The sequence below is a fragment of the Bos taurus genome, chromosome 19, assembly GCF_002263795.3.
Source record: "Bos taurus isolate L1 Dominette 01449 registration number 42190680 breed Hereford chromosome 19, ARS-UCD2.0, whole genome shotgun sequence".
NCBI classification, from domain to species: domain Eukaryota; kingdom Metazoa; phylum Chordata; class Mammalia; order Artiodactyla; family Bovidae; genus Bos; species Bos taurus.
The window spans coordinates 51814324-51840675 of record NC_037346.1 but is presented as its reverse complement, the minus strand read 5'-3'; the positions used below and the strand labels follow the sequence as shown (position 1 = coordinate 51840675).

Genomic DNA, 26352 nt, shown 5'->3' with positions numbered 1-26352 from the left:
GAGGGAAGCAGCAGGAAGAGCATAGACAGGCCTTCCGCTCTCGCCACTCCCCACCTTGCTGCCAGGGCAGCGAGTTGATTTGTTTCTCCCCCACACCGCCTCCGCCCAGGCTGCAGCCCTGTGGTCCTCCACCAGTCAGGAGGGCCAGACGTCCCTTCACTGGCAGCTGTGGGTTCCTACCCTTGGGTCAGGCAGCAGGCTTTCACTCCACCATGATGTGAGGCATTGTCTTGGTACCTACCTGAAATCCTCTTTCGGAGTTAATATAGAATTAAAATTTTTAAACTAAGCATTCAGTAGGAAGCACAGTGAAAAGCGAATGAAACTAATATGGTTACCACAGAATGGACTTTGACATCAATACATCACGACTGTGGGTGTTGGTCGTCAGATAAGCACTGCCTGGAATGATTAAGCAGAGTCCCAGGTGGGAAGATCTTTTTACAATTAACCACTTTCTGCATATTGAGGAGTAGAAATTGGATTGAACATAACATTTCACTGAGTGTTCTTAGCCTATGAATAGCAATAAACCATATTCATTGGAAGAATTGTCAAGGGAAACGGTGTACTTCTTTGTAACAGCTGAGTTAAAGAAAAATGCCAGCCTTTTTTTTTTTACATGGAGAAAGGAGATAGTTTGTCAGATAATACTTACATTTTTAGGGTCAAGGATTTCTTAAAAGTCAGTTTAATATTTTCCAATGAAAAATGGGATATACATTCTTTGTAGAAAATTTACTAAAAAATAAAAAAGAAGGAAAATGTAAAAAAGATTTTACCATCATTACCACAGTTAGTGTTAACTTTTTAGTTAAAAAGTTTTTTTTTCTGTGTTTGTTTTTCGTTGATGCAATCAGACTGAATTTTCAATTTCATATACTTAAATCTTAGCATAACAAACTTATTTATCCTTGGCCACTATAAACTCTTGGTAAATGTCATTTGTAGTGATTGCATAACATTTCGCTGTATTGATGTTCTGTTTTATTTAAACAAGTACAGGGCTTTAGTAATCCTATTTACTTAGGATTCAGGTATATAAAAGTAGGATAGCTCAAACTAGCTCTAGAATAGTGGTCCATGGACTTTTTCTATGAAGGGCCGGATTTTAAATATTTTAGGCTTTGTGAGCTCAGGGGTCCCAGCTCTATTAACATAGCATGAAAGAATCACAGACAGTATGTAAACAAATGAGCATGACATGACTATTCCAATAAAACTTTACTTACAAAAGCAAGTAATGGGCCAGATTTGGCCTGGGAACCATAGTTTGGCAACCCTTGCTTTTAATGGAAACAGGGACTTCCCTAGTAGTCCAGGGACTAAGACTTTGTGGGGGCCCATATTCAATCCCTGGTCAGAGCTAGATACTGCATGCAGCAACTAAGAGCTGACATGTAATAAATAAAGGATCCCACATATGGCAACAAAGATCAAAGATCCTATGTGCTGCAACTAAGACCTGGCACAACCAAATGAATAAATTAAAAAAAAAATGGAACCAGGATTTTACCTAAAAATGACTGCTGCACTTACCTATTTGTCAAGGAACCTGAGCAATAAATAACCTAGGAAATAGCTTTGCTCAGGAACATTCCTGTATAACTAAGAGGATGGTTTTCACTATACTCATACAAGGCATAGTTGCTGAAGAAAGTCATATGCCTTATAAACAGGATATAGCCTTACTTTGTATGTACATAACACATGTATGTATATTTAATGCCAGATGTGCTTATAAATCTTATTTGATGAAGTAGTTGTCAGAATACATCATTCTCTGATTTTTGTTTCATTTCCTTCTTAATCTTCTTCATATCAGAAACTGATAATATCAGTAACTCTGAAGTGAGCAATTACATTACTCTCCTTATAAATGATTTCCTTACTATATACTTCCATATAGTATGAGTCCAAGAAATGTTTCTTTTTTTCTTTAGGCTGTTTTCTACTTACTAGATTGAATGGAAGAATACCATTTTAAATTTACTATGGATATATTTGTGTGCTCCTGAAATTATAACTCAGTGGTGCTTAATTTGCTGTGGGACTTGCTGTTAAATAGATTGATGCCCATCGCATTATGTGGCATGCAGTTGTATTGTCTGTTAATGAAAATGGCAGACATTATCTTGAATTGAATAGAGGTCAAGAAATGTGTTTCCTTCCTTTCAATTGAGTGATCTAAGGAGTTTAAATGTTAATGGCATAGTATTAATGTGTATTTGTCAGCGTGGGAAGTCTGGTCTTCATCTTTGCCCAGTGCGAGAGGCAGCTGCACAGACACCCTGCCCTGCAGCTGTTCTTGAGGTCCTGCATTGTCCATCCAGCCCGGCCCTTCGCTGTGTCCTGCTTGTCTCACTGCAGGCTGTTGCTTTGTATTTTGTGACACTTGTGGCATTTGCTTTGTATTTTGTCCTGAAGACTCAACCAAGAATCAGTCAGAATTGCTTTCAGAAACATTAATTCTTGCTAGCGTTTGATACTGGGATTCACCATTTATTCTCCGTACTGCTGCTGCTAAGTCGCTTCAGTCATGTCTTACTGTGTGCGACCCCATAGATGGCAGCCCACTAGGCTCTGCTGTCCCTGGGATTCTCCAGGCAAGAACACTGGAGTGGCTTGCCATTTCCTTCTCCAATGCATGAAAGTGAAAAGTGAAAGTGAAGTCACTCAGTCGTGTCCGACTCCTAGCGACCACATGGACTGCAGCCTACCAGGCTCCTCCATCCATGGGATTTTCCAGGCAAGAGTACTGGAGTGGGGTGCCATTACCTTCTCCGTATTCTCTGTACAATTTTCTCAAATACAACTTCTCTGCTGGAGAGCAAACTTATTCTGCCTACCTATTGAATTGGTGCTTTCTGTTTTGTCATCTTTTTCAGCTTCTTATAAAAACTGAATTAAAATGACTTCCTTATTTCTTATGTTTCAGGGCAGTTGATCTAGATACAGTCATGAATGAAATTTTCTTACCAATTTACTTTGTAGTAATGTCACACTTTGGGTTGTAGACCTTGTAATAAACTTAATTTGGGGTTTAGTTAAACTTTTTTTTTTTTTTAAATCTAGAGGCCCTGACATTGTGGCCATAACTGTAATTTGGCCCTGCTGTGTAAAGCCCAGGAGAACTTCAGGGTAATTTCCAGTCCTTAGGTTATGTAATTTGTCATGTGCCCACTCTGAGGAAAATATTTTTTCTCCCCCAACTAGACAATGTACTCTCATTGTTCCTGTCTCTGACATACACTCAATTAAGATGAATATCATAATGTATTGTAATAGAGCTCCTTTTAAAAAAAGTTGACATGCTGAAACCTGATTTATGCTGCTGAGAAACAAATTGGACCAGACAGGATGGCACAGGCTGCTCACTCCCTCCCCTGAGCTCAGTCCTCGGGCTGCCAGAGAAGAGTAAGATTGATGGGTCCTCCAGCGAGTCCACTCAACGAGTCAGAAACAGTGTGGAGCCCTTGATGGCTGATACTGTTGAGGGTGGGGAGTGGAGCGGGTGAAGACCAGAAGGTGCAGGCGAGGGCAGGCAGGGGGCGGGTCCTCAGGTGTGCACGTGGTCCTTTCCCTCATTGCCGTGGATGGTGCAACTTGCCTGCCATGTCTGGAGCTCAGTGGGAAGGAAAGAAACAAGGTGTACTACATCTGCTTTGTAGGAAAATATACGCCTATAAAAATCAAGAGCACTACACCATAGAAGAGTAATTCAGAGTGAGAATAAGCATACCTGAAGTGATAAGAGAGAATATTGGAACTAGGAAGAAATACGAAAGATTAGTTGGAGATATGGGTCATTAAAAATATAATTGATGAAGTAAAGAATTTAGGGGGTAGATTGAAAGGTAGCCTTATGAATATTACTAAAGGACAGATTAGAGAACTGGAAGACTGGATTGAGGAGTTCCCACCAGAGAGATAGAGATGGAAAGAGTGAATGACCAGAAAGGTAGAAGTTTGAATATCTGAGATACTGATCATGAAAATTATGTATAGGTTTAGGTCTCACTGTGTTAGTGATAACCACCAAAAGAATGAAAATAGAATATATCATGTTCACATGAGAAGAGAGAATTTCTTCTCTCCAAAAGAAGGTAGAAAAAGAAAAGCAAGGTAAATAGAAAATGTGAAATAAGATGTCTGGAATAAGTTTTGAAATGAAAGTGATTAGTTAGTTCTTAGTGAGTTGAATTCACCTCTCAAAGGACAGTGATTTTCATGTTGCATAAAAATTATCATGATACAGCATGTATCACAGGATTTGTGTTTAAAACAAAATATTTGAGAGGTTGAAAATCAAAGGATGAAAGAGGAGAAATAGAAACCAAAAAAGAAAAAAAGCTGGAGGAACAATTTTGATCTGCATCAAAGAAGAATCTGAGATTATAAAAAATATTGAAAGGACAAAGAAAAATGTTTTATTGTGGTAAAAAGAGTAGACAGTCAAGAAGATACTCTGATCGTGGCTTTATATGCATCAAACAGTATGGCCTTGAAACATGTAAGATGGGAACCAAAAAGACTCTGGGTAGAAGTGAATAAACCAGGAATGTAGGTGCTGAGACTTAAGTACATAAAAAGTAAGAAAAATAGTTTAGATTTTTTTAATAGCAGGATTAATTAAGTCTAATGGAGGCATATAGGACCATATACCCAACAGGCAGAGAACTGAGCATAGGTGGACCATTCACAAACAAAAACTGTGTACCAGACTCCAAAGAAAGCTGTAATGATCCCAAAGAATTGATACCATGTAAAATCTATTCTCAGACCACCATACAATAGAGTTGGAGCATGATAATGAAAAGAAAGCGAAAGTGTTAGTCACTCAGTCGTGTCTGACTCTGTGACCATAGTGACTGTAGCCCGCCCACCAGGCTCCCCTGTCTGTGGAGTTCTCCAGGCAAGAATACTGGAGTGGGTAGCCATTCACTTCTCTGAGGGAATCTTCCCAACCCAGGGATCAGACCTGGTCTCCCTGCATCACAGGCAGATTCTTTACCGTCTGAGTCACCAGGGAAGCCCCTTTAAAATGTCTGAAAACTAAAAATCTTATTCTTAAAAAAAAAAAGTCCTTAAAGAGGGAATACTTTTTAAAAAAATTATGAAATATTCAAAGCTGAATGACAGTGTGAGCACAACTTTTCATGTCTGTGAGAGGTAGTTAAAGCAAGCTAGGATTGAATACATTTAGTCAGAAAACGAAGATAAAAAATAAAAGGAAAATCAGATGTTCACTGTAAAGCCCTGGGGGGAAATGCAGTAAACAAACAGGAATATGAAGAAAGGCAGTCCTAAAGATGAAGGCAGCCCTGAGCTGTTCATCGTGTCTCCACGTCCAGAGGCCCTCTGGGTGATTTCTCTAGAATTCTCCCAGTCAGGAGGAGCAGTCCTAGGGCTCTACTGTTTGCTCTTCATACAAATTTTGGACCAGCACTCTCATCCTTAGCTTCTCCTTCAAGCGAGTCTGGTACCTCAGTTTTCATTCTTTCAGAGATCCCCCATTATGAGGGTGCTTCTTTTTGGGTTTTCCCCTTGGAGGTTTAGGGCTTCCAGTCTCTCTCTGCTTAGTCGCTACAAATTGCCCAACTCTTGGTTAAAATTTTAAATTGTGGTAATAAAAGTAGTTCACAGTTGTTGAACATTATGCTGTACCATTACATGAATCAACCTATTCAGCCCCTGCAGCAAGGCTGTGTGGCATGGCCTACCTTCAGCCCTACTCTGAAGAGGAGGGAATTAAGGCTGTATGGTCATACCTGATAGAGCCAGGATTCAAGCCCTGTCCTGACCCCAGCACTGACACTCCAGATGACCTATATGATGACTGGCTTCTCATAATTTTCTCTCTTTGTCCTTGTGTTACTCTTTTTCTTGAGATCAATGCGCATGTTTAATCCAGCATGTGTAAGTTGAGTCATGGGCATTTACTTGGTAAAGGTTGTACAGGGTTCTCCAGCAAATATGCTTAGTCAAGAAACTACAGATGCGCTCTCTTTGACCCTGGGAATAAGGCAAGGGTTCTCTCTGGTGGTGCTTCAGTATTAGAAGTCCTGGTCATCGGTAAGACAAGATACAATGTTTATAATTATCTGTGTGCAGAGTGGGTCATATTTCATCAGTTCTAGGAGGTACATTTTCACATCTGAACATAGCTGAGATATAGTACCATCTTTTGATAAATAACATGCCTGGTTCGGTTGGCAGCACTTTTTCTTTCTTAGCAGTATATAGAAACTCTTAGAAAACCCCACATCAAGACGTGTGCTATAACCTTTCTCATTGCACTGTTTGTGAAATAACTGACTCAGTGTTTATGGATCGTGGGCTAAATATCATTTTTGCAAGAGGTAAAATTACTGAACTAGGTTTACATGCACCAAAAATAATCTCAAAATCGTAATGATGTTAACAGATTTTAATTAGAAAAGTCTAAAATTTACAGTCTAAGCTTTCTCTGTAAGACCAGAAAAAGAGAATCACATCAAACCTTAAGTAAGTAGAAGAAAGGAAATAAGAAAACAGTGAAAATAAACAAAATAGAAGATACACCAGAGAAATGTGCAAAACCCATGAAAATAGATGATAGTTTTTGAAAAGTTCAACAAAAATGTTAAACTGTAGCTAGAATCGTCAGGAAAAACAAAAGCTATAAATCGCCTGTTTCAGAAATCAAAGAGCATCACTACAGATCCAACAGGCATTAAAAGGATAGTAACAGAATCCTTTAAGTATGAAGGGTTTTGTGCTAATAAATTTTGTGTCTTAGGTGAAATGGATGAATTTCGTGAAAGACACAGATTAACAAAACTGACACAGAAGAGAAAGAAAATCTGGATAGTTTATATCTCATTAAGGAATTGAACTCCCTAGTTTTTCCCTCACAAAGAAAAATTCCAAGCCCAGATATCTTTGCTGATGAATTCTAGGGAACATTTAAAAAAGAAATGATACCAATCTTTATACAAACTCTTTCAGAAAATAAGAGGAAGAGGGAACATTTCCCATCCCATTCTAAGAGGCTAACTTTATCCTGAAAATCAAAGTCCAAGACTCTGCAAGAGGAGGAAAAAAAGAATCTGCAGGACAAGATCCCTCATGAACCCAAGTATAAAAAACATTTTTTTAATATTTAAAAAAAAAATTTTGGCTGTGCCTCATAGGATGGAGATTCTTAGTTCTCTGATCAGGGATCAAACCTGTGCCCCCTGCAGTGGAAGTTTGGAGTTTTAACCGTGGACCACCAGGATAGTCCCAATAGGCTTAAGAGTTGTTAACAAAATATTAGCAAATGAAGCCCAACAGTATAGAGAGAGGATCAAGTATTATGATCAAGTAAGGTTTATCTCAGGAATGCAAGGCTTAATGTGAAAATCAATCAACATAATCTATTACATTAGCAGAATAAAGGGAAAAACCTATTTGGTTATTTCAATATATGCATAAAAAGTATTTGACAGAATTTGGCACTGGTTTCATGACAAACTGATTCAGCAAACTGCAAATAGAAGAGAACATTCTCAAGCTCATAAAAGGCATCTAAGAAAACTTACAGTTAACATTATAGTTGAAATGGCGAAAGACTAAACACTTTCCCCAGAAGACTGAAAACAAGGCAAAAATGTTCACTCTCACCATTTCTTTCAACACTGTACTGGAAGTCATAGTCAGTGCAGTAAGCTAGAAAAGAATAAAATGGCATGCAGCCTGGCAAAGAAGGAAAAAAATCTCTGCACAGACAACATGATTATCTACATAGAAGAGCATGAGGGACTTACTTCCCTGGTGGTCCAGTGGGCAAGACTCTGTGCTCCCAGCACAGGGGGCCTGGGTTCGATCCCTGGTTAGGGAACTAGATCACACATGCTGCAACTAAGAGTTTGAATGCCACAACAAAAGAGAGAAGATCCTGCGTGCCATATCTGAGACCCAGTGCAGCCAAATGAATGAATGAAGAAAGAAAAAGAAAAGAAAATCACAAAGTCTTCAAAAAAGTCACTGGAACTAATAATGCATTTTAGCCAAGGTTCCAAGATATCAGATCAATACCCCCAAATCAGCTGCATTTCTTTAAAGTAGTAACTAATAGTTGGAAATTGAAATTTAAAAAAATACTATTAGCTATGACATGAAAATTCTAGAATATTTGGGGATGAATGTAACAACATATATGCTAGACCTGTGCACAAAAACTATAAAACATTATAGAAAAAGACCTAAATAAATGGAGAATTATACTATGCTTATGGTGTAGAAGACTTAATATTTTAAAATGTTAATTCTATCCAAATGTTAATTCTATAGATCCAATTGATGTATAGATACAGTGCAATATCCCAGTCAAAAATCACTTTTTTTTGGAAGTTGATAAGTTGATTTTAACATTTATATAGAAATTCAAAGAGTCTAGCTAAAACAATTTTGAAACAGAGATATGTGGTTCATTTCAAGATTTAATATAAAGCCACAATAATCTAGACTGTGGTATTGGTGTAAATATAGCCATGTATATCAATGGAACAGAATATGGAGTTCAGAAATAGACCCCCACATATATGATCAATTGATTTTGGACAGAGAAACCAGATAGTTCAGTGGAGAAGGGACTGTCTTTTCAACAAATGGTACTGGACCATCTGGCTTTCCTTTCAGGAAAGACAAAAATAAAACCCCGCTCTTACTTTACACTAAACAAAAAAATTAATTTCTGATCTTCTATATAAAAGACAACTATAAAACTTACAGATGAAAACATAGGAGAAAGTGTTCATAAGTTCTTACACAAACCACAAATAGCACAAATCATTAAACAATTGATATATTGAGGTTCATTAAAATAAAAACTTCTTTGATAGACACTGTTGAGAAAATAAAAAGAGAAGCCTCAAGCTAGTTGAAAAGATTTACGGTACATGTATTTGAGAGAGACCTGTATCTGGAATATATAAAGAACTGTAAAAACTCAACCATGAGAAGACAACTTAAAGTGGCCAAATGATTGAATAGATGCTTAACAAAGAAGATAGGTGAACATCAAGATAGAGAGATAGGCACATGACAGATGCCCGCGTGTTGGCAAGAATGTGGAGTAACTGGAATGCTGTTACATTGCTGTTGGAATGCAAATAGGACAGCTACTTTAGAAAATAGTATGGCCGTTTTTAGTAACTTTAAATACACACATAGCATTGTTGTTGTTTTAGTCACTGTGTCTGACTCTTGTAACCCCGTGGACTGTAGCCCATCAGGCTCCTCTGTCCATGGGATTTCCTAGGCAAGAATGCTGGAGTGCGTTGCCATTTCCTGCTCAAGGGGATCTTCCCCATCCAGTGATGAAACCTGTGTCTCCTGGTTGGCAGGTGGATTCTTTACCACTGAGCCACCAGGGAAGCATACAGCCCACCAATTCTGCTATATATTTACCCAGGAGGAATGAAAACATGTGTCCACACCAAGATGTTCAACGAATGGTCAGAGTTGTTCACGGTATCCGAAACCTAGAAACAGCCCAGAGAGATGTTCATCCATGGGTGAATGGGCCAATTTAGGGACATACACTTAGTGTATTATTGCTTGCCAATAAAGAACATGCTCTCAATATAATGTGAATAAGTCACTGCTTAAAATAAGATAACCCCAAAAGAGTACATAGTTTATAATTTTGTGATGTTCTCAGTGTGAACTGTAGTGAGAGAAAGCAGATCTGAGCTTGCTGGAGAGAGACAGCAGAGGGCTGGACAGCGCTTTAGGGTGATGGAAATGTCCCGTGAGGGGATGGAAGTGGTTAGTTGCACAAACATACATTTGTCAAATGCTTCCTGTTATAATCTGAAATGGGGGCATTTTACTGTATGTAAATTGCACCTCATTGAAGTTGATTTAAATGTTTTTAAATGCATAATATTGGGTGAAGAATAAAAAATACAATACTTTTTTTGTAAACACCAACATAGTATAAATAAGTTGGCAAGTTTGCACATATACTTAAAATATGGAAGGGCATACATTAAATAGATGTGGGTGGGTGCCTGTGGAGTTTGAAACACGTTGGGGAAGTAGGGAAGAAAACAGCAATACAAAAGAGGTATACACCTGTGATGATTTGTTCCACTGATGCGGAACTGTGAACAGCCTTCTGGACAGCTGACATCTTAGAAAGTTCACATATATGAATTGGACTAGGAAGACCACCCTTTGCAAGATACCAGGATTTTAAAATCATGTCTCCTTTTCTTTCTTTTAAATATCAGATGTCAGTGTTAAAATGCTGTCCCAAGGCTCAATGTAATCAATAATGGTAAAAAGCTAAGAAATGATGTTTGCAGAATTACTGTCTAAATACTGACAAATTTGACCAAATTTTAAGGGACTTTCCTTGTGGTCCAGTGGTTGAGACTTTGCCTTGTGATACAGGGGGTGCAGGTTCAATCCCTGGTAGGGGAGCTAAGATCCCACATGCCTCGGAGCTAAAAAACCAAAACATAAAAGCAATATTGTAACAAATTCAATAAAGAATTTTTTAAATGGTCCACATAAAATCTTTTAAAAAAATTTTAGGCACATAGGGCCTTTTGAAAATCATCTTATTTCTCTAAGGAAAAGTATTAAGTAAATTTTTCTTTGAAGGGCAAGTTGCCTTTTTATTTTTGTTCACGTTGGGGCTTAGTTCAGTTCAGTTCAGTTGCTCAGCTGTGTCTGACTCTTTGCGACCTCATGGACTGCAGCATGCCAGGCTTCCCTGTCCATCACCAACTCCCAGAGCTTGCTCAAACTCATGTCCATAGAGTTGGTGATGCCATCCAACCATCTTATCCTCTGTCGTCATGCCATCCAACCATTTTATCCTCTGTCATCCCCTTCTCCTGATTTCAGTCTTTCCCAGCATCAGGGTCTTTTCCAGTCAGTTCTTCACATCAGGTGGCCAAAGTATTGGAACTTCAGCTTCAGCATCAGTCCTTCTAGTGAATATTCAGGACTGATCTCCTTCAGGATTGACCGGTTTGATCTTGCAGTCCAAGGGATTCTCAAGATCTCCAACACCACAGTTCAAAAGCATGAATTCTTCGGTGCTCAGCTTTCTTTATGGTCCAACTCTCACATCCATACTGGTTCATATTCTCCCTTCTTCTCCAGTGTTTACCTAACAAGAGTATGTGGAATGTGTTATCTCAAATGGATCTCATTAGGCAGTTCAGTGAGTCCAAGAGTCTTTTGTGAGAGTTTGAACACATCAGTATGTAACGTGAGTGGAAGACTCAAGGGGAGCAAGTGTGAACATAATATTCTTTTAACAGAACAGCAGTGTTCAGGAGAGAATAAAGATTATATGCAGTTCAGCTCACAGTGGGGCTCTTACAGCCAGTGAGTTATTAATATAATTCCAGGAAATCAACTTTGGGTGAAATGATGCTCATAAAATAACATTCCACCCCCTCCAGCCTCCCTCCCTCCTGGTCCTCCTGATGATCAGCAGCCAATGGGAACAAAGTCATTTGTCTTCTGCTGCTTTGATACCATCATCACTATGTTCCAAATTAGTTTTAATCCCTGTTTGAAACCATACCTGCAGAGCAACTGAATTATATCCCTTTTTATAAAACAATTACTTGTTAACTATTTATTTGCTTATTTGTATCTTCTTATTAAACTTCTGGGCATTTTAACTAGTACTTTGACTTATCTGATTTGTGTGCCTAAGGATGCAAAATTAGTAACATTAAATCCCATTGCTTCAAAAATGGTTAATGTATACAGCTGCATACTTAACAGCACACCTTCATGACCCTTATGGAATTAAAAAAAGCAATCCCTTGGTGCTGAGCTAGACAGTATATTGCATGAACCAGTTTCATTCTCATTTTACTTGTGCTGAGATGAAATTGATGATTCCTCTTAAATAGCATCATGTTTTGAATAACAGAACCATGTGACCATGTAAAACCCCTGCAGACAGTAGCATAGTGACCCCATCATCGTGTGTGTGTGGTAGTCAGTCAGTCGTGTCCGACTCCTTGCGACCCCAGGGACTGTAGCCTGCCAGGCTCCTCTGTCCAAGGAATTCTCCAGGCAAGAATATTGGAGTGGATTGCCATTCTCTTCTCCAGGGGATCTTCTCAACCCAGGGATTGAAACTGGGTCTTCTGCATTGCAGACAGATGCTTTACCACTGCACTGCCTGGGAGTCCCATCAGTGTCTAACATGGTATAAATGAAGCCATGAGATGTCAGCTTCTTCTTTGTATTTTTAGCTTCTTGTCATTTGCTCCCTAATGTCCACATGCTTCCCTCTGAATGTTTAACCTGGATGTGAAGGCCACGTTAAGGTGCTGAGACTGGGCATTAAACCTCTCTCTAGTATTAACTGTTGTCACCAAGGTCATAAGAACAGCTTGTTTGCTTATCCTGAGATTGAATGGACCTGTGGAAATAACCTGTTTTGAAGGTGTATTCTGTTTGGTCAGCCTTATAAGTACTTAAATTATAAAGATTTGTGAGATCCAAGCCCCCATCTGCTAAAGAGACATACCTCCTCTCCACCTCTTAGGGGTGGAGAAGAGGATGAGACTCCTCTGCTCACTGTGGAGGCAGCCATCGTCTTCCTGGGGGGCGGGGATCATAAAGTCTGACTCAAAGGAGGAGGAGGAGGCTGCACCTGAGTTGATGGTCACTGCTGGTCTCTGTGGTAGCAGAGCATCCCATGCACTGGGAACCCTGAGGCCTGAGGGAAGATGGGTGACTGCAAAGCAGTGGAGTGTGGAGCCGTGGATTGCAGCTGGAGGGTGGACTGTTCTATAGGACCTTGTTCCAGGGGTGTGGTGCCAGGTTGAGGGTCCCGTCTCCAAAGCCAGTGAGATGGATTGTTCTCTCCCCTGCAGGAGCACGATGGCTGATTCGGGAGACATATACGTGGATCAGTAATAGAGTTACTTGGGTGCCACTGGAAATGGGCGTCCAGAGGCACAGACCCACACCCGACAGAGCACTCCCAGGGTGGGCAAGACCTGGAGGTGGCCGTAGCAGTGGCCCTCAAGTGGGTGTAGGCAAACTCAAGACACCTGGGTGTTCCCAGCTAGCCTCTCCCTAGCCCTACCCACTGCCCAAGTGGAGAGTAGCAGGGTTTGCCGATGTGACTCATAAAGGCTTTTCAGGGCCTTCTGATGCCTTCTTCCTACTAAAAAAAGGGGAGGCGGGGGTGGAGTGGGATGGAGGCTTTCCAGGTAGAGGAGATCTGAGGGCCAGGAAGGAAGGAAGAGAGTAGAGCTGGACTCTGTCAGGTGGGGAGGGTGGGGTCCTTGCTGACTCGGGAAGGATCAGTTGTCACTTTGTTTTAGGCTCAGGAGGCTTCTGCAGTTGTGTGAGATGAGACAAGCTCCTCCTGAAGGAGTTGTTTCACCAGGGTTTCAGTGTGGTTGAGGATGCTCATTGAGGATGTGCTGAGTTCTTCAAGTCCAAATATAGCAAGAAAGTTGGCCAGAGGGAGTGAGGGGAGAGGGCAGCCAGACCCCCACACCCTCTGGCGACCCTTTGGGATTGAGGATTGGGAGAGGCCTTGAAGTTAGTTAAGAAGTCCTCAGTCACCCAAGGCAGAAACAGCCAGAAGGCATGGGGCTACTTTGAGAAAGGGAAGGCCACACAGGTGTGAACTGTGTTAAGGAAGTGAGGGGCTGAGGATCAGATGCTCTTTTCAGGGGAAGATGTATCACTTAGGAAATGGATGTTGGCTTTAAGTTAGTTGCTTTTTTAATGTTCCTCTTGTTTTTAATAGGCAAACATTTGTAGACTAGAAGGAGATATCTTTCAGAGAGGAAACAATTGAGAGTTCAGAGGCTGAACGTTACCCTCCCATGGCCACTGACCTGACACCTAAACCAGAACCCATGAGACAAGTAGGTTAACTCAGCTAGAGTGACTCAATGAACACCCTCATGGAGTGATTTCCAAGCTTCCTACCTGGCTTGGGAGTCCAGGGACAAATTGTGTATTGGGTATGTTAAAGAACACGATTTATATCTAAAAGGTAATTGGAAAATCAACCTGAATTCACTCATTTTCTGCCAGAATGCCAGGAATTGGCTCAGTTTCTCAGCAGTGCTCCTCCATCCTCGGGAACTGTTTTTCTGGTGGATTTAATACTGTGAGAACCCTGAGAAGCTGATGGAATGTCTGGGCTTCCTTCCCTGCACCTGACCCAGCGTTGCCAGGCTTGGTCTGCATGGGAAACCCACCCTGGCCTGGTGGCTGTTCCCCACACAGTCCTCAGATCAGTAATGTTATCGTGTCCTAACTTAATGGGCACAGACTCACAGTTCATAAAGCAGCTGGGATAGCGGGTGCTTATCAGAGTATACTTAATTGATATTTATCTCATAAGAATTAAAATCATGTTGGTGCTATTAATGTTTGGAAGCGTATTGGGGTGTTTCCTTTTCCTTGGTGTGATTGGAGATATGAGTGCAGAAAAGCACATAGGGAGAGCTTAGGTGTTAGAAGGGACAGGAAGAGGATGGGGCTGGTTATACAAATTTGGTCCAGCTTTAAATAGGAGACCTAAAAACCAGGAAGATTTAAATCCTGAGGAAGACAACTGCATAGGCTGTAGCCCAAGGAAAGCTATGACAAACCTAGACAGCGTATTAAGAAGCAGAGACATCATTTTGCCAACAAAAGTATATAGTCAGAGCTATGGTTTTTCCAGTAGCCGTGTACAAATGTGAGAATTGGACCATAAAGAAGGTGAGAGCCAAAGATGCTTTCAAATTGTGGTGCTGAAGAATACTCTTGAGAGTCCCTTGGACTGTGAGGAAATCAACTCTGAATGCTCATTGGAAAGACTGATGCGGAAGCTCCAATACTTTGGTCACCTGATGCAGAGCCAACTCTTTGGAAAAGACCCTCATGCTGGGAAAGATCAAAGGCAGGAGAACAGGGTGCCAGAGGATGAGATGGTTAGATAGCGTCACCAACTCAATGGATATGAATTTGAGCAAACTCCGGAAGATAGTGAAGGATAGGGGAGCCTGTGTCCATGGAGTCGCAGTCAGACACAGCTTAGTGACTGAACAACAACAAGGCCAAACTCGTGCAGCTGGCCTGTCAGCTGTGGTCCAGGCAGGCAGGAGCGCTCAGTCACTCTATCGTGTCCGACTTTCTGTGGCCCCATGGACTGTAGCCTACCAGGCTCTCCTGTCCATGGGACTTTCCAGTCAAGAATTCTGGAACAGAATGCCATTTCCTACTCCAGGGGATCTTCCTGACCCAGGGATTGAACCTACCTCTTGCATCTCCTGCATTGACAGGTGGATTCTTTACCACTAGCACCACCTAGGAAGCCCAGGAAGGAGAGACTGACTTGGCTCTAGTATTCCTGCAAGGCTCTTGGCCTTTATTGATGAGCACAGGTTGAACTAAAACCAGACCTGAGATGTGCACACCTCTCATTTGTTTGCTGTTTAAGCTACTTCTCTGTTGCCTGTATTTTACCTGTTACACAGGGATGTCCAGGCACTTCAGTCAGTTCTCTCCAGAGCCTATGACTGGACCACTCACCCTGCCTGGTGGCTTCCACTCTGCCTGTGGCCTTCCCTGCACGGCTGAAGGAGTCTCTCTCTTTATAAGCTTTCATCTTATACTTGTACCCTCTTTTCTTTCTGCTTTCCCTGATCGAGTTTGAGACGATGCATTGAATTGTCAGGAGGAGTGCAAGGTACATTATTTGGGAATTTGGGTCTAGTGGCCTTAGTCCCCATGAGAACACCGTGGCACATGTCTGTATACTTGGCCTTGTCACTGGGTGATTTCAGAACCTTCTAATCCTCAGCTTTCTCCCACATGAAGTAGGAATAATAATAATAATAATATTAGCCAATGTATAAGCTGTTTGACCACGGAAGTTACTTCATTAATGACTTTGTCCTGATCTTAATCTTCCTTGAATCCCTGGAGATGCTTCTGGGCAGACTGAGGTTGGAGGGATGTGGAAGGGGGGTTGCTCAGGGTTGCCCAGACATTTCTCATCACATAATCTTGGCTCAGCTCACAGCTTCTGTCCTAAAATACCAAACCTGTTGCCTCTTTGCCATGTTGTGTTCTCCTCCCAGGAATCATTTAGGTGTTAAACCTAGAGACTGAGTCAGAGATTGCAGAATTTTTTAACAGTAAGAACCTCCCAGGTTTAAAACACTTGGGGCTTATTCCAAAGAGGCTCTGCTGTGGCCATTTTTAAGCGTGGGTTTTGCCATGCGCTTGACGAGTGGGAAGTGGGCTGCAGCTGAGAAGTGCGAGTTCTTTTCTGGGTTGGAGCATGGCCTCACCCATGATGGGAGCCCAGTGACCGGGTCTGAACTGACCAGGCATGCACAAGACCATTGTCTGAATTTCCAACCCAGCCCCGGCCCTCCAGGGCAGGGAGCTGTCTGCTGGTTACAGAAACAGGAAGAGAAATGAATGCATTATTTCAGTAAAGCGTCTGTAACGCGCTGGAGGGGTTTGTTTGTATCTTTTGATCGTGGAAGGAGTGTGACACTGCATGGCTCATCTTGGTCTCCAGTCCTGCTTAAAATTCCTTCCAGCCGATTTCTCCTCTCACTTGGATCTGGAGAAGAATCAGGACTTGGCTCGGGGCCACCAGACGTGCCGGGACTTCAGAGTTCTGCAGTGACATCAGCTTCAGTTCTCTGTAATGGGGACTGACTGGTTCTAAAATGATCCACGCAGGTCGCCGTGTAGCTCACAGGCACTGCTGCTCTCAGCGTATCATGGGCCTGTGTTTTTAAATAGGGTCAGCTCTCTTGAAGTTGTCACTTGAATGATAGGTGGTACAGAATTTGGTGCTACAGCACCACCTTCCTCATCACTGGGGTAGGGGTGGCCTCTGTTCACCTCGATTTTCTTCATCCTTGTGCACACGGGCGTAAATTGACCCCCAGAGTGAACTTTCAGATGTAGACAGAAGATTGGGGGTCAAGGACGTAGTTTCTTAATACAGAAAGAGCCCATCCGGCGGCAAGAAAAAGATAATAATAAATATGATGGAAGAGTGTAACTTAAGTGGTGTTTGGCTCTTTAATTTAAAAGAATCATTTAATTTTTACATAAACTTAATTTTCTGGGTCTGCTTTGGGGCCATCCTACATCCTAGATAAGGACAGATGAGGGCCCAGCTGCTCTGTATGAGAGTAAACAGGTGTGTTTACTGGGAAACACTCCCTTCAGTCTTTCAGCCCTGTTTTCCTTTTATATTAATATAAATACCAGAGAACCACATTCCCAGGGGATGGCAGGCTCCGCCACCGCCTCTCAGCCTTTCCTTAGCTCTGCCGGCTCATGAAGACGCCTGCTAAATCAGAACTATGCAGTGGGGCTCATGGAGGGGTTATTGAGTGAGAGGATTGGGGTAAATACAGTCTTGTTTTCAGCTTATCAGGTAAAATTACAACTTAAGATCTGAATCAGGCTGAGAAGGCTGGAACATGTGAGGCTGTCCCAAACAAGCAGAATTCTAACTTTACCCAGTGAATTCCATGGAAACAGGCCCCGGAAAGTTGGGAAGAAACGTACGGAAGCTTGTTGTGTGCTCTGTCTCTTTCCTGTGGCTTGTGGTTGGGGGTCATGAGCATGAACTCTGTGGAAGAGAGCTGCCCTTTGAAGAGAGCGGGTTGCTTTCTGCCTTCGCCAGTCAGTGCAGGGGCTTCATTGCTAATGACCGTGGGGATGAGCTGGGCTGGGAGGGGCTGGGAGCCGCTCTTCACATCTTGACTTTCTTCAAAAATAGAAACAAACTGCTCAAGTTTTGAGAAATTAGATCTTTCCTTGGAACATTTTCCTGACATTGACTCATAGACATAGGATCACCTGCTTTGACCCTCTCTTTCTCTCTCCACTTACTTTTCATTACAGGGCAATTTTCAGCCATTCTGCACAACGGTCAAGAGAATAATAAAGCAAACTCCCTTGTACTCATCACCCCAAATCTTAAAATTGTTACTTGCTCTATCATTTTCTTGTTATGGCTATTTTTAGTAAATTACAGACATAATGCTATCTACCCACCAATACTTAAATACACATTTTTTAAAAGACTATTTTCTTATGACTACAATTATCTTGACCTTTTCATCTCTTCTGAACCAAAGTGAAGGCACCCTTGTGGAGTTAGCACTGTTCCCTTGAAAGTTCTCTCTGCTTTCACCGGGCAGGTACTTAAGGAACCCCTGGGATATCCTTGAGGCTCTGGCCTTCAGAACAAGACAAGTGGGGTCAGCTTCCGTCCTTTGGCAGGAAACTCAGATGAGGTGATGGTGTGCGTTTCTCTAGTGAAATAATTAGTTTTCCCTTTAGCTGGCTTGCCTCTGAAGCTGACAGCAGCTTAGACAGCTGACTCGTGAACCTCATTTGTGTCTTGTCCTGGTTACTGGCCTAGAAGCTCCTGAAGAGGGTTCTGTACATTTAGAAGTGATAGCTATTTAAAGGTTATAAATTAGAAAAGTCTCTTCTACCTTTTTTCTCCTAATAATACACATGGCATACTTTTAAATTTAGCTTCAAATACCAGATAATTGACACACTATTTCATGTAGGTTTTTTGTTTGTTTTTTTAACCTGCTAGATTAAATGAAATGTCAAGGGACTTGCTTGTGTTATTTTAATAGTGTACTGCCACTTTGGGCTGTCTCCCAAACTCCTTAAAAGCCTGACATCTCTGGCAGTGCACTTTCACGTTCAGAAGGACTTGGTTAAAATAGTCTTATCTGTGAAGCTTCCTCAGCATCACCGTCCGTGGAAACCCCAGTGCCAGCCCCTGAGAAGGACATGGCCATGCTCAGTACAGCCTCTGCTCAGAACGCAGCTACCTGAGGACTCCAGAAAGCAGGCAGCACTTTGGGACTGAAATCAGAAACCTTGAATAACACTCATAGTGGGGATCCAGTCCCGAGGGTCTCTTCCTGCCCTGGCTCTCCCAGCTCTGACCCAGGTGCAGGCCGAACCTGCACAGGGAGTGCTGAGAGCTCGTCTTTCTCGCTGGAGGACAGGGTCACCTGTGCGTGGGAGAGAGCGAAAGGCACTCCGCCTCCACAGAGCACCAACCTGCGAGCGCTCTGAGTCCCTTTGTTCAAGATTCTTTGTAGAGCTCAGTCTCTATCCCCCTTCCCTCCTGAGGTCAGAGGTTGGAGGTCAGCATGTGGCTGGAAGTTCCCATCTATTATCCAGTGTTTGGTCCTTCTGGTGACCGGCTCCTACCCTGAATCACCTCATCAGCCTAAACTCAGTTGTGGTCAAAGGGAGCTCCAGAAAGGAGACAGCATGCACTTTGTATCCTCAATGAAGCAATGAAGTTACAGAAAAATGGTCTCTGAAAAAAAATGAATAAATATTGAGATTGACAAAACATTACATCAAGATGCAAAGAGAACCAGCAAAGAGAAAGAAAAAGTTTAAGAAATCAAATTTAGTTCTAAAGTTTGTGACTTTAAAATTGGTCAGAAGTAGAAATACAGGAGACAGAAAGCAGTAAAAAAATAATGAGAAGCAAGAAAACTAAAACGGTGAAGATTCAACATGCAGATAATTATCCTTAAAATATGGACTAGAACACTTGGTAACAAAGCAATGTGTAAACATAAGCCATATTTCAATAAGTATAAGTTTTCTCTTTCTTCTCATGAAGTTACCACGACTGAGGTACCAAACCTGACAAATGCAGTGTGTATACACATGCAGATATTAATACACACGCACACATATACGTAGACACACAATGCAGATGAATTCAAAATGAAATATTAGCACTTAGCATCCTGCAGTATAATAAAAGCACAAAAACTTTGGCCAAGTGAGAATCATTCCAGGACTGCTCTGATGACTTTCTGTTAGGCTGCCTATTAATATAATTCATCATCTTAATAGGTGAGAGGAGAATAGTTACTTGATAAAATTAAAAATGAATTTTAATAAAACTTTATAATAAAAATAGAAGAATACTTCCTTTACATAAGAGAAATTTTCTTCTCAACTATCATCCTGCACTAATGCTTCGATACTGTGTTTCATTAATGTAATTAGAACAAAGCGGGGATGTATACTAAGTGTGATTCATTTAACAACTTCTGGAAATGCTAGTCAATGTAATAATTAGGTGCAAAACCAAAGTGAAAGTATACATATTCTAAAGAGAAGGCAAATTTGCATTATTTATGTCTGGTCTGAATTTTAACTTTACACAATAAAAACCATTGAAAAATTATTAGCAATAACATGAACATTCAGCAAAGTGACTGATTACTAAGTGAACATAGATCAATACCATAAACCATAAAAGTCCAGGCTACCTCTGGGGAAGGGATGGTAGCAGATACCATGGTGGGGACACAGGGGACCTTTTAGATTTTGTAATGTGCTATTTCTTAATCTGGGTGGTGCTTACATTTACTTTATTAGTCCTTAAACTCACATCTGTATCTTGTATACTCTTCATATATGATATACTTTACAATTTCCTTAAAACTGTTACCCTTTTTAGATATTAAAAATAGCAAGGAAATTTGGGGAAGGAAGATAAATCTGATTCACAGTAGCAACAGTAACAATGACACAACATAAATGACCTAAGAGTATATTGGACATTTGTATAGAAAATTTCATAAAACTTTACTGATTAATATGAAAGGGTGTTTGAATAAATGAAGGAGCTGACCACGTTATTATTACATGGTGAGAGCCAGAAGATTAAGGGTATAAATTCTCCATAAATTAAATCATAAACTTGACACATATAGATAAAGTGATTTTAAAGGTCAAGTAGAAGGATAAATGTTTACAAATACCCATAGAAATTAAAAAAAAAAAATAAGATTTGTGAAAGAAAACTACTAGTTATTAAAATACATTTTGAAGGTTCAGGTAGAAAAAGAGCAGACATTCTAGTCAATGGAACAGAGTACAGTTCCAGAAACAGAATCTATATAAGAGTTTAACATTTGGAAAAAGAGTGAATTACTCAATATTCTTTGGGACACAGGGCTAACCATTTGAAATTTTTCTAATCCTTACCTCTTACCATGATAAAATAAATTCCAAATATACTGAGGTTTTAAATGCGAAAAAGAAAACACAAAAGTACTGGAAAAATTATTAGAATTAAAAAGCTGTAAAGGAAGTGATAGGCTTTATTTAATACTAATTCTAAGGTTTGTATGGCAAAGAAAGCAAAAAAACAAAACTTTAAAAAAAACTATGAATTGGGGGGAAATTGTGTAATATATAACAAAGCCACCCTCGGTTTTGTTAATGTATAAAACACTTTAAAATCAATAAGACAAGAAGGGCATAAACAGGCAATAAGCCAAAGAATAATACAAAGAACCGGAAAAATTATTAGCTGGTATTTAACCTCAATAATAATCAAAGCAATTCCAATGATGTGTCATTTCTCACCTATCAGTAGGACAGAGGGTTGTTTTTCTTTTATGTTGATAAACGCAGTATTTTCCAGAAGTTAAAAAGTGGATATATTCAGCTTTGATGTGACTGTAAATGACACTTTCCTCTGGAGAGCCATCAGACAATGGCTGGTCATTCAATAGGGGTACCCATTCATCAGGCAGTTCCCTTGCTACAAATACATCTTGAGGACAGCACACTCATGTTCATGAGAAACAATGTTCTGTGCATCAGCTTTTGTATTGTCCATGATATATACAAGGACACGTTACAGAATAGCATGTATAAACGACAGTATTTTCATATAATGGAATACCAGTCAGCAGGGGAGCAGAGTAAATTCATGAAACCAGCAAAAGCATGAATAAATACCTAAAGCATCATGCTGACTGGAAGAGGTCTTATACAAAAGTACGTACTCAGTGAGTCCTTGTATGTGAATCTCTAGAACCGAGGAGTAAAAATCAGTGGAAAAATCAGAGCAGTATTTACCCCTGGGGGCAATGGGAGGAAGTAGGAATTGGCTGAGAAAGGGCTAAAGAAAATTCCCTGGGATGTTGGTAGAAGTCCCTGTAGCAGCTTGGGTACACAGGCACATGCATTTGTCAAAACCCAGTGAATGAACAGTTAAAGATGTGTGCACATCATTATATGTAATTTTACATCAAAAGATAAAAAACAATGAGCAAATACTGAACGTTGGTTTGTGTGCTGAAGAATTTAAAGGGAAGTAAGTATACCACTTCCTCTGTCTCATGAAAAATGAGATGCACTGATGGATGGAGAAGCAGAAATGTGATAAAACAAATGTAATCAAATGCTGATGGTGGAGCCTAGGTGGTGGGATCCAGGAGCTTAACTCTAAAATTCTTTCAACTTTGTTGAACGTTGGAAAATACTGGGGGTGAGGGGAAAGCTGTAGTGTGTATGGCAGATTCTCTTACGGTAAGAAACAAAAGCTAAACAAAACCCAAGTGTAGATGTTGATTGTACATGTGTGCTAGGCACAGTCGATGCAGAGGGGCAGTCGGCAGTGGGGTTGGGCTGCAGGACCAACTCCACTTTCCCATCGTCTGTATTGTTTGGGCTCTTCCAGGGACTGATTTTATTTTATCCCGGCACAAAATAAATCAGCATGGTTCAGTTTTCTGTAAGAGGTAAATATGAAAGTGTTAATTGTTATCTTAGATTTGGGGGTAATTTTCACTTGTAATTTTCTATACTTTTAATTCTTATGATAAATGTATGGGATTTTTTTCTAATTGGAAAAAAAATTAGTATATTTCCATTCTCAGAAACAATAGCATCCAGCAGTTATATGACAGTTTACGAAGTTACAGAGTTGAGTTTTCTTTTTAGCATCCATTAATTTGTTCTTCATAAAAATCTTGAAGCCAGTCACTTGCAAGAGCAACAGGAAAAAAAAGATATATGAAATATTAGGACTCAATCTTATACCATATTCACTTGGTGACACATTTATGGAGTATCAAAACTATGTGTTAGGGCAGCCTTCTAAGTGCTCGTGACACACTGATGGACACAGTAAAAGAAGTCCTTGTCCTCATTGAGCTTATCTTCTATGATAAAGACAAGCAATCAAAATATATATTAAGGTAGCAATAAATGCTATTTTTAAAAAGCACAGTACACGAGTAGAGAATGAAGGTGCTATTTTCTTAGGCTGGTCAGTGAAGGTAGAAGAAATCCAAGTAAAACAAAGGAATAAACCTTCCAGTTTGGGGCAAGAGGGAGCAACCTGTGCAAAGGCCCTGAGGTGGGGCTGTGCCTGGCAGATGGAAGGAGGAGAAAGTGTGTCTGGGTGACTGGAACTGGTTAAGCAGAGTGAGAGTGAGGAAGTGAAGTCAGAGCAGGGACTGGAAGCCCAGGGCAGGGCCTTGGGAGGCTAGGCAAGCACGCTGCATTTCATCCTGCATGGCAAGAAGCCTCTGGAGGGTCAAGATGAAATGAATTATCCCCGCATTTCCTCATAAAAGGTTTGCTCTGGCTGCCTGGTAGAGAATTCCTGGGAGAGAAGTAGGGAGCACAGGCAAGAAAGGAAGCAGAGAGGCTGTTCTGGAAAATGTGAAGGATGCTGGGTCCTGGCCTGGGGCTGTGTCCTCAAGGAGGTGAAGGACATAAGGCTGCGTCAGGAGACCTATTTGGTTGTCCCAATTGGGATGGGATGCTGCTGGCATCTCATGGGTAGAGGCTAGGATGCCACCCCCACAGCAAAGAATGATCTGGCCCCAGTGTCCTTAGTGCCCAGCTGAGAAACCCTGGCCTGGAGGGTCAGCAGGCAGGCGGTGAGCAGTGGTCAGGTGCTGTGTAACTTCCCCTGCAGTTCGGAAAGGGCAAGTCAGACAGAGAGGAGTCAAAAGTGGCCCAGCCTGTTGATGAGCTCCAGCAACCAGCACAGTGTAGTCAGCACTAAACGTCTGCCAGCTGTTGTGTTTATTGTTATAATTACTAATATCCAGCTTTGTGGAATTGTCGAGCCATTTTTATTGTCTCTGATTTTGCCTGATGTAGTTCTGGTGCAAAGGGAATGAATACAGGCTGAGGTACAGTTTTGTGGACTGTCAGTCACTGGTTCATCCATGCTGCTCATACCATATCATGCATATTTTAAAGTTGCATAGTGTCCCTATTTTTAATTTCTTCTTAACTTTATATTTCCAGCAGATTTATGATAATACTTATTTCCCAGTTAATTATTTTTATAAAGTCTAATTCCAAAATGTGGTCAACAATGAATCTAGTTTATTAACTATTTTTCTCTTGATTTTAGGTTAGAATACTTTCCATTGTGAATGAGACACTGAGAAAGTCTGGATTCTGCTAACTTCCTCCTGTTTAGCTGTAGATGGTTTAATTGACCTTGTAGTCTCTCGGCTATAGGACTAGTCATCTTTGACTTTGCTCCTGGTTTGGGGGGTGCAACTCTGTATCCTGAACCATGGTTGTAGCTCAGGCCACACCCCACAGTGGAAAGCCCCAGGTGTTCGTAGCCCCCCATTGTGGCACTGGCTGTCCCTGTCTATGTGCATCTACTGGTGAGCAGGCGTGGAAATCTCTGCTCGGTGCCCTTCAGCTCTGATGTCCCCAGGGCTCCTTGGGGTCTGATCCCGTGCCTGTGCAGTGCCCAGGTCAGCCCAGGGTCCTAGGAGAGTTTGGCTCCTCCTTCCTAAGACTTCCCCCGAAGCTCTGGGCTTCTGATCTCCTTCCGGTTGAGCTGTGTCCCTGATGCTTTATGAATTGGGGAGCACGTGTGGGAAATACTGGTTAAGGTGGATCTTGTGCAGTTACTCTTCTTGTAAGGATCGTACCTTCCCTTTCTGCCTGAATTTGTTTACTCTTTGATGCTTTCAAGTGGTTACTTTTTATATTTTATCCAGAGCTTACTGTTGTTATTGACAAAAGGATTAGTCTGGTACAGACTATTCTGTCATTATAGGAATGCCGAGGTCCAATCAGTAAGCGCGTTGCAGAGGAAAAAACAGCAGAGCAGTCCTGTTTGCATAGGCCTCAGAATTGGACTGGAAGGTACATTTCCCGTAAACCATTTCCATCCACAGAGCGATCCTGATTCACATGGAGCCACTGTCAGAGCTGCCTGTGGGCGGTTGCAGTGATGTGTGGGAGCAGGCGGGCCGAGCTCTCCGACAGGGAAGCAAACAGGAGGATTTGTCCGAATGGACTGACTGGCCCTGTGGAGCATCTGGGCAGCCCAGCCACTTGTCCCCGAGGGAGACGGGCTCTGTCTCATTGGTGTTTCTGCTGCTCTGTGAATGGAGAGCACCGGCCAGCTCGGCCACAGCCAGAAATATAACTTCCTCTGTGGCTGAGCAAGGTGTTGCTCGCTGAAGCCGTGAGCCTGGTGGGGCTGGGTTCTCAGGGTTCCCCCATCCCAGCTGGAGGGCCAACATGTCAGGAGCCAGTTGCACACCAGACGCTGTCGTCATGGTCTTGTCTGTCATCTTCTGATCTCTATCTCTAAGGGTCTCTATCTCCTTGTCTTTCTCCCTCGTCCTTACCCATCCACTGTACACCTCTCACTTCATGTGCCCTGAATGTGGCCTGGTCCTTGTATTCATCCCCTCCCATGAGCACACTGGCTTTCTCCGACCTTCCTCTGCGTTTCACATCTATCTAGTGATACGGAAATGTGTTTTTTGGGTGTATTTGCTCTGTGCCTGCTTCTCTTTTCATAGAGGGGGTTATTTGTTCTTAATTTTTAAAGCAGGTGAATTAAATGCTTTACATTTCTCCTGTGACCAATGCTAAGTTGCTTTTTCGCTCTTCGTGACCATTGATTCTGTCCTGCCGTGTGCCAATAGCCCTGACAGGAATGAAGGGATGGTCTTCAACCTCCTGTCAGTGCACACAAATTAAATGATGCCTGGCCAGTCCCCCAGTCCTAGTTCCCCCCCACCCACCCCACCCAGCCCTCCAGGATGGCTCTGCAGCAAAGATTAAGTCTCATAGCTCCTATGATTTTATGATAATTAAAATGATATGGACTTCCCTGGTGGCACAGAGGTTAAAGCGTCTGCCTGCAATGTGGGAGACCTGGGTTTGATCCCTGGGTCGGGAACATCCCCTGGAGAAGGAAATGGCAACCCACTCCAGTATTCTTGCCTGGAGAATCCCACGGACGGAGGAGCTTGGTGGGCTACAGTCCACGGGTCGCAAAGAGTCGGACATGACTGAGCGAATAATTGAATTCACTTTTTTTTGTCTTCTCCCACAAATTTCTTTTGTGTGCCTCAGGGTGGTTCACTGATCCTTCCATCACTCTCTCCAGCTTTACTTGCTTAAGAAGGAAAAATGGAAAAGTGGAGCCTGTTCCATCATCTGGGTGGAAGCTTTCTGTCAGGTGACTCTCACGAGGACCTGCCCCCA

At 41.7% G+C, this 26352-nt stretch overlaps 1 protein-coding gene across 1 annotated transcript in view; it reads left to right on the top strand.

The window, feature by feature from the left end:
• RPTOR (regulatory associated protein of MTOR complex 1) overlaps positions 1-26352 on the top strand; it is a 324636-nt gene that overhangs the window by 170186 nt on the left and 128098 nt on the right.